The sequence below is a fragment of the Terrapene carolina genome, unplaced genomic scaffold, assembly GCF_002925995.2.
Source record: "Terrapene carolina triunguis isolate 2854851 unplaced genomic scaffold, T_m_triunguis-2.0 Scaffold22, whole genome shotgun sequence".
Taxonomy (NCBI): domain Eukaryota; kingdom Metazoa; phylum Chordata; order Testudines; family Emydidae; genus Terrapene; species Terrapene triunguis.
In genome coordinates, this window is record NW_020664373.1 from 10,330,811 (window position 1) to 10,339,956 (window position 9,146).

Consider the following 9,146-nt stretch of genomic DNA (forward strand, 5'->3'; position numbering starts at 1 on the left):
CGCATTTTGCCATATTGCAGAGGAAAAAGCACAGCACTTTGAGAGTTACTGACTACTCTGCTCTTCTCTTCGGAGTGCAAAATAATGGGGAGTTACATTATTAAATGTGTAATACAGAATTTTAGTTGTGTTTGATTAAAGATGAACAACAAATGTCAAATGAAGTACAGAAGTTCTTCATGGGGATGTATTGTAATATGGGGGTGTACAGTGAATGCCATTAAAAACTCAGGGCCTGGTCTCAAACCCATTACAGCAGCTTTATACCTGTATCTCTACTGAAATCATAAAACTGGTGGAGAATCAGGCCTTCAGTATTTTCCACTGACTAGTGGTTGTGGCACCAGAATAGGAAGATAATGTGCCACAGTCACTGCAGATTGCAAATCCTGCTTTAACATAAGGCAAAATCCAATTCCCATTGAAATAACTGTGATACGGATCGAGCTGTACAGTTATAAACCTCTTAAAGCAAACTGGTGCAAATGAGAGCAGAATTTGACCCTTGGAACAGTGAATGCTGAGTTAATGGTGCACTTTGTTGGGGGGGTGCGGTTATCAAAGACAAAGAGAGAATGAAACCAGCAAAACTTGGTGGTAAATTTGTATTGAAAATGCAAAAATATAATGTATTGGTTGGGATATAATCAGACCAAAACCTCCCAGTGCCCACTGAATTCAGTAGGAGGTGCCTGCCTGCCTCCAAGGGCAGACACTGGATGTTCAGCAGTTCACGGGTTGGTTTCCGTCTGTTTCAGTCTACATGAGTGTGTGTCCTCTGAATTTTAGTTAGTGGGTTATATTAACTCAGCATTCACAGCTGTAGAAACTAGTTTTGCCTGGTTTAGATGTGAAACCATAGATTGTCCTGGGATCTCATGACTAGGGTCTCATGACTAGGGACCTACCAAATTCATGGCCATGAAAAACGCATCACAGACCATGAAATCTGATCTCCCCCTGTGAAATCTGGTCTTTTGTGTGCTTTTACCCTATACTATACAGATTTCACGGGGGAGATCAGTCTTTCTCAATTTGAGGGTCCTGACCCAAAAGGGAGTTGTAGAGAGGTCGCAAGGTTATCTTAGGGAGGTCATGGTATTGCCACCCTTATTTCTGCACTGCCTTCAGAGCTGGGCGGCCAGAGAGTGGCAGCTATTGGCTGGGCAGCCAGCTCTGAAGGCAGCTCCCCACTAGCAGCAGTGCCTAAGTAAGGGTGGCAATACCATACCATGTCATCCTTACTTCTGCGCTGCTGCTGGCGGTGGCTCTGCCTTCAGAGCTGGGCTCCTGGCCAGCAGCCGCTGGTCTCCAGCTGCCCAGCTCTGAAGGCAGCACCGCCGCTAGCAGCGGCACAGAAGTAAGGGTAGCAGTACCTCAACCCTCCCTACAATAACCTTGCGACCCCCCCCCCCAACTCCTTTTTGGGTCAGGACCCCTACAATTACAACACTGTGAAATTTCAGATTTAAATAGCTGAAATCATGAAATTTATGATTTTTAAAATCCTATGACTGTGAAATTGACTAAAATGAACCGTGAATTTGGTAGGGCCCTACTCATGAGATTGGGCCCAGGTTTGGGAACTTTTGAGAGACTCTGGGTTGCATTTCAAGCAGTTCAGAAAATCCCAAATGAGAGGAATATATGTGGTTTTGGATTTTGCAATGAATATTTTCCATGCTCTAGTACAATGGTGGGCAACCTGTGGCCCGCGGGCTGCAGCAAACCAGAGCCACTGGGAGCAGTGGGTGGCCGTGCCTGCGGATGGTCAATGTAAACACTGTCTCACGGTCTGCCAGTGGATTACCCTGATGGGGTGAGTGCGGCCCATGGGCCGCAGGTCGCCCACCACTGCTCTAGTAATTAAGTAAATTCAACCAATGTGAATTAGTAAACATGATGATTAAACTGTTTAGGGCTTAACCGATGTTGAGTAGTACCTTACAGCATAAGTAGTCCCACTGACATCAGATGGACCTACTTGTAGATCAGGGTACTACTTAGGCCTTGTCTACACTATGGGGGGAGATCGATCTAAGTTATGCAACTTCAGCTATGTGAATAACGTAGCTAAAGTTGATGTCCTTAGGTCTGCTTACTGCGATGTCGACTAGAGACGCTCTCCCATTGACTCCCCTTGCGTTTCTTGTTCAGGTGGAGTACGGGAGTTGACGGGAGAGTGATCTGGGGTCGATTTAGCAGGCCTTCACTAGACACGCTAAATTGACTGCCGATGCATCGATCGCCGCGTGTCGATCGCCCGGTAAGTGTAGACAAGCCCTTAATGTGAATAACCCATTAGAGTCTGGTACTAACTGACTATTGTTAGTTTTCACCTTTCTACTGCAAGTACAGGTACTGAGATCTATGAGGGCGGCAGTGGAGAGATTTGCTGTTCTGATTTAAAAAGTGCTTTCCTCAAAATGCAAATAGCAGCTAACAGTTTGTTCTTCAAAAGCAAATGCACTAATTTTGGTGCACAAGATAGATGGGACAGTACAGAGAAAGAAGAGAGTTCTTTCTAGTTACAAATTCATGTATGACAGTCTGTTACTGTATTCTCCTGATGACTCAATTTTGTTCTTCACTTCTAAAGCTGGTCAAAGGTGTGTGTGTGTGTGTTTCTGCTGAAAATTTCAACTTTTCATCAAAAATTTGAAAACCTTAAAAAGTGTTTGGTTTTTAGCAACCGAAAACCAAAATATTTTGGCTAAAAACTGAAAAGGTTTGGTAGAAAAAAAATCAGTCTTTGGTTTTCTGCCAAAAATATTTCAGAAAGCATCTATTTTCCTCAAAATAGTCTCCGTTTAGTCAAAAATCCAGTTTTCCATTGAAAAAAGCTTTGATGGAAAATTTTCAGATAGCAAAGAATTGAATTGGGCTGGCTCAGACAGATTTCTCAAATGTGTTTTCTTGGAAATTTGCAAAGACTTTTTTTTTTATAGCAGACAAAGAACAAATTTTCTCTGCAGCCTTCTTGCCAGTCTGAAACTGGCATTTGTTTTTGGCTCATCACTTCACTAAAGTAGCAGAAAAACACGGCCTAGGACATCAGGAAGGACACAGACTTTGAGAGGGTTTGTTTGTTTGTTTGTTTGTTTGTTTGTAAGGACGATGAAATATTTGGGGTTGTATTTTTTGTAGTCTATTACTTGTCTGATTCCCCAGTTTCAAAAACATGATGCAATTTGTCACAAAACTACAAAGGTCTGAATCCTGATCTCATTGAAATCAATAGCAATTTTACTATTGATTTCAGTAAGACCATGGATTTGGCCCAAGATGTAGTCTCAGGAAATTTGTTTTTGTTTTTTGTTTTGCTATTTAAAAACAAATGGGACTTTAGAAACAATCAGCACTAAATAGCATACATCAGGCCGAACTATTGCTTAATCAGACTGTAATGCTTTACACAGCAGAGGAGTTTTGCCTTTGACTTCAGTGGGGCCAGGGCCAGGGCCAGGATTTCAGCTTAAAATTGCATTGGCTTAGAATTATTCTTTTAGAATTGTTCATAAGAAAAACACCAGAAACAATCTAAAAAGTCAAGAAAACCTCTGCAATTGAAAGGTACAAATCCAGCTCTCTCATTCACCATGCAGCTCTGCACCAATAGTGCAATTGTAACCCAGTGTTTCTAAATATTGTATTAGGTCAAATATGTAATTATAGACCCTCAAATATTTATGCTGCATGGCAACCATAACTAAACAAGCATATGGTGGAATATAAGTGTGATATTGTTGAACCCAAATATTTATTTTGGGCAGAAAAGATTGCCATTTACTCTGAGCAGTGACTTCTAATTTTTCATTTAAAGGAAGTTTTTTAACCTAGCAAGGAAACAGGAAATATGGCATATTGATAAACATATAGGCAATTTTCATAATTAATTTGATCAGCATGGAAGTAAAGCTATGGCCATAGAATAGAAAGATGACATTTTCCATGCATGATTTGGCAAAAGATACTTCCATTATTGCTTGTGCCTCTGTCCCTCTGACAAAAAAATCCAATTTTAGAGCAGAAAATCTGTGTTTATTCCATGAGAAAAAACTGTCTTTCAGTCTAGCTCAGGTTTGGCCTCTAAAGGCATGAAATTCATTGCTGCCTATCTGAGCAATAAGCAATCCATTGAATGTTGAATGTTTGGTTATTATTGCCAGTGTTATCCATCATTATCACAGTGAGGCTTAGAGTACAGGTTCTGTGGAGCCACATAAGATGTGCCTATATAATTTTTTAAAACGTCGTTTAACCCATATATAGTAATGGTCAAGAGAAAAGAGGCAACTGTTCAGGGATGCAGATGAATATACAGAGGACATCATTTAAAAATTGAATGCTTACCGCACCTCTATGGCAGTATCTGTGATAAACCCTACACTTCATCCAGTTTCTAATGGTACCACTGTATATAATCTCTCATGATAAAACACATATTACTTAGCCAAGAGAGATTTACTTATTACTTAGCCAAGAGAGCCATAAGAGATTGCAGTTAAAGAGGTAGTTGATTTGAGGGTCACTTAAATCTGTATTTAGAATCAGAAAAATACACAATTTGCCATTACTGTGAGGATGTGGTTGGCCAAGTATTTGTATTTTGGTTTGTATAGTTCATGGGTCAGTTTCTGCTTTTGGTTACACCAGTACTATTCACACAAACGTAATTAAGGCTGGTTCAGGGCTATACACTCTAGACCAGATTTTGCTTTCTGTTATGTCAATATAACTGAGCTGGCCCGGGATTTATAAGACTGACCCAGCCTCAGTTACATTAATCAGTGCCAATCATACTAACAGAAAACACATGGCCTTTAAATTACTAGAACTAGACGTGGAATCTGAGATATAGAAATTTAGTATCGTTTTAAGCCCCCAATTCTACAAAGGTGTTCACACATTTAACTTAAGGCACATGCACAGGTGTTTGCAGGATCAGGACCTTAGAAATGATACTGTATTGAATCAGAACATATACCACCATTTGTAGAACAATTTGATAGATCAGTGTTAATCTTTCTATGTTACATTTCATAATGATTAGTTCACTGGGAATTATAAATCTGTGTTGTGCCACAGTTAGCAAAGAGACTTTTTTACAAGTCTCTATACAATCACATTCAAAACCCCTCATTATTTTAAAATATATAGTTGCTTGTTTCTGGAAATAGCTACTTTATATAATGCATGTGATTAGTTTGCTTGAATATTTACAATAAGTGGAGCCATGATGGTAGAATTCCTATGGAATTATGGATTAAATCCATTTTAGTATAAATGAATTAATTATACTTCAGGCTAATTAATGATGAATATCCTCTTGCTGAGAAGTGTTGCTGTTTGTTTGCAAGACAAGTCAGACTCTAGGGCCCGCACAGTATATTGATTTGAATGAATTTTGTATATTTGTGAGCACTTTTCCCCCTGGAGGCAGATAAGAGGGCTATTGATAACCAGACCATCACTGGACATAAGCATTCAGAAAGGGACGTGTTTTCTCTTATTGTTGCTTTTTACTGGAAAGTGAATGTGAGAAATCCATGCACCGAGAGGCAGACTGATGGCGTGTCTACACAGTGGGGTAATGTGCACGATGGGGATGTGATTTCTAAAGCTCATTAACATGATATGCATTAATTGGTCTGTGTAGATCCTGCAGGTGCGCACTAAAGATTCACTAGTGCACTTTAGTGGACTACATTAAAGCGTACTAAGGAGCCTTTAGTGCACACCAGCAGGGTTTATACAGACCAATGAATGTGCAACATGTTAAGGAGCTTTAGAAATCACCCCTCATGTAGTGCGCCTTTTCCAACTGTGTAGATAAGCCCTGAGCATGATCAGAATATTCAGCTCTTATGAAGCACTATTTCTCCTTAGAGCACAAAGGAAGTTTTCATTGTTCCCATTTTACACTTGGTAAAACTGAAGCACCGAAGGTGAAATCACTTGCCTAAGATTACCATTTCTCTCAAAGGCCACCATCAAAGTTCAGAGACCACATGTGTAAAATGAATTTGTTAACCACAAAGCCAGCTATGCCTTGTAACTTTGCTAAAGCCATGTTGTGGCCAGTTTGTGACTGCCCTTTAACCAGGTGTGAGGAGGAGGGATTGAGCAAGGAGTTTCCCTCACCCTTCAACTGTCTATGTGAGGGCTTGTCAGGTTCAGCCTGTGCTCAAAGAGGCAACTCCTTTGCTATGGCCCTCGAGTGGAAGGCTTATGGATCCACCCCCAGTCTGCCAGGGCTGCAGCCACCTAAAAAAAGGTTGGGTAGGGGAGAGCTCTGGAGTGAGCACTCATTATTCCTACAGACACATTGAGGGGATCAGAAACATGAGGCTAGACAACTGTGGTGAGTTACATGCCTACCTCAGCCCACAGTGCTTATATCTTTGCCCTCTGCACCAAAAGCTGGGGTGAAAAGCAGACTGCAACATCTTGCCTCAGGCCAGTGGCTAAATATGGCCCTTAATCTGGTGTATATTAGTTGTGCATGGACAAAGGAGGCTGGACCAGGTTGGTGGCCTATAGGGAATGTTCTGCACTGTGGTAAATCTGAATTTATTCTCAGTCTGGGTGTCATACTCCTGATACAGGCAGGAACTGGGATTGCTGCAAAAGCTTGGTATTTTACCTGAGGTGTAGAGATTGTGTTGGGGGGGGGGGGGTCCCTTACATAGTTCAACAGCACTGCATCCCCTCTGTCCCATTTATAAGCAGCACCAATAAGCTTCAAAGGGGATTTCATCTAGTGGACACAAGGCAGGGCCTTGAGATGGTGATTGAAAGCAGGGCTCCAACTGTAATCCAGAGCCACCTTCCCATCCATAGAGGAAAAATAAATGTGTTACTATAAGTGCTCTGGGTGTGCATTTGGGACCAGTTGTTTACAATATAGAATTGGTCTGGAATCTCTTCAGGAAGGATGGCAATCCATGCACTTTAAAATTGTCTCTTAAAAAGACCATTTAGTATTTGTGTTTCTACAGAAGTATTATGGTGGTGGTGATCAGTTAGCCCTTCTAGACTGGATTTATTAACACTTCACACTTAGGTGGTTCAAAGATACAACCCTCCTTCGTGTTATTTTCTGAGTTTAGATGTACAAGTGCTGAACAAAACCTGTACCAATCTCCAGGTGTGTATGATTTTAATATCTACTCTGAATATGTATTGCCTTATAAAGTAATATAAGCATTATTAAACCATCTGGCTAGGATTACGTATTTTAGTTATTGTGTACAGAGATAATGAAGTTTATTTTATTTGAAACATGCATTGCTTTCTCTTTTCCAGAATGCTGTGTAGTTTAGATGTGAAATCTGTTGATCAATTATTTTTCTTATAAAATGAAAACTTGCATTAATAGTAATGATCCAGCTCCTTTGAAATAAGACTCAGAAGCCAATTTATAGGAAAAACTTCAAATGCTAAAGTATGTGTCCTTAGTTTCATTTGTATGTTTCTGAAATATTTTCTAGTTTTCAATGTGCTTTTAAATGCTCATGAACAGCCTATACATAAATGTGGACTCAAATCAAATGCACTATCAAAAGATAAATATTGAATGACATGAAGTTTTGACTGAACAGCATCCCTGTAGCTAATAAAGCATGACAGATGAAATAAAAATGTATCTTCTTGGTTTAGAACAAATCTCCTGTTTGCTAAGTGTGTATTCTGTTCAATTTGCATCAGCTGTCAAGCATTTCAGCGGCTTTTCCAGTATTGATCAAATGTGGAACTTAAAGGTGGCGTCACATAAAATCCTTGAGCTTTTCTTTGTCACTGGGAGTTCTTACATTGGGGGTCAATTTGGTCCATTTGTCCATTTTATCTATGATGCTGATTTATAGCAGCCGAGGATCTGGCCCTTAATGTTTTACTTTGCTGGCAGTAAAAATAATATGCTGTTTTAAGAATTATTAAAACTAAGCAGGAAAGTGTTCCTTAGGTGAGGACCAGTTGGCTACCAAATCTCTGACAGCTGTGGCCGGCATCTGTAGCCAGAAGAATGGCATTCATTAGAACAATTGAATTTCCATGATTATCAGTTACAGAGTTCAACTGAATTAGTCTGATTGATTAATGGACAAGGCATGATTCTACGTTAGGGAAATTGTCAGCAGCTACACCGATGGGAGTCTTTCCATTGACTTCAGTGGGCTTTGGATCAGGTCTACTGAAAGAAATTGATCAGCCTTGGTTTAACTTTTATTCTGCTTTCACTGACCATCCATTGCATAGCAATTTCGGCTTTTGTAGATTCAATGGCAGATTGTGTTTAAAAGAGTCCCCGTGGACCATTTATGATCCAGGATGCAATAATGTCCTTCACTAAACATTTCCCACACCTGATACAAAACAACACTGTCAACTGGACTCAGAAATAAAGAGTGAAGGAAGCTGTATGGCAGTAGAATATCAAAGTCACAATGCTGTTCGTTCAAATCCTGCATATTTCAGTCCCTTCTCTTTGGCATGGTTTGATTCATGTTTATATTCCAGCTCATACTCTTTGTTCCATTTCTAACCTAGTAATTCCATTTGTATCATATACAGTATCCAGATACCAGGTCTGTTTATTGAAGGAATTCTCTTCAATGCAGTATTCATACTAACTAGTTTGCCTAATTTTTTACCTTTGAACGGTGAGCATTACTGTTGTGTGCGCTGTATTGCTACTCTCTTATACTGCATTTTGATACAAATCAGGGGTACTTTCAAGTTAATAAGTGCTATAATAGATAAGAAGAGTACTATATTTGGAGTGGAGTTTTCAGACAGCATATGCACCCAAACTAAGATATTTCAATGTGTGTGTGATGTGAGGGAATATGAAACTTGATAGTCACAGATTCCAGTATCTTTTTAAATGCAAATTTCATTCAGTGGATTGCACAAAACGGAAAGCCCCTTTTACTCCATGGAACACTTATTGTCTGCACAGAGGTGTTGCAAGGTTACTCATAGCACAACACTTTAAGACGGTCGATCTTTGGAACTGTAGGGGAAGATCAGATTCTAAGCTTATTCCATCCTGTTCCTTTCAACTGAGACAAGCAAAAGTTGTGTCATTATGACGGTGTTTTGGTGAACAACTATCTACTTGGAATTAAATGAACAGATATTTT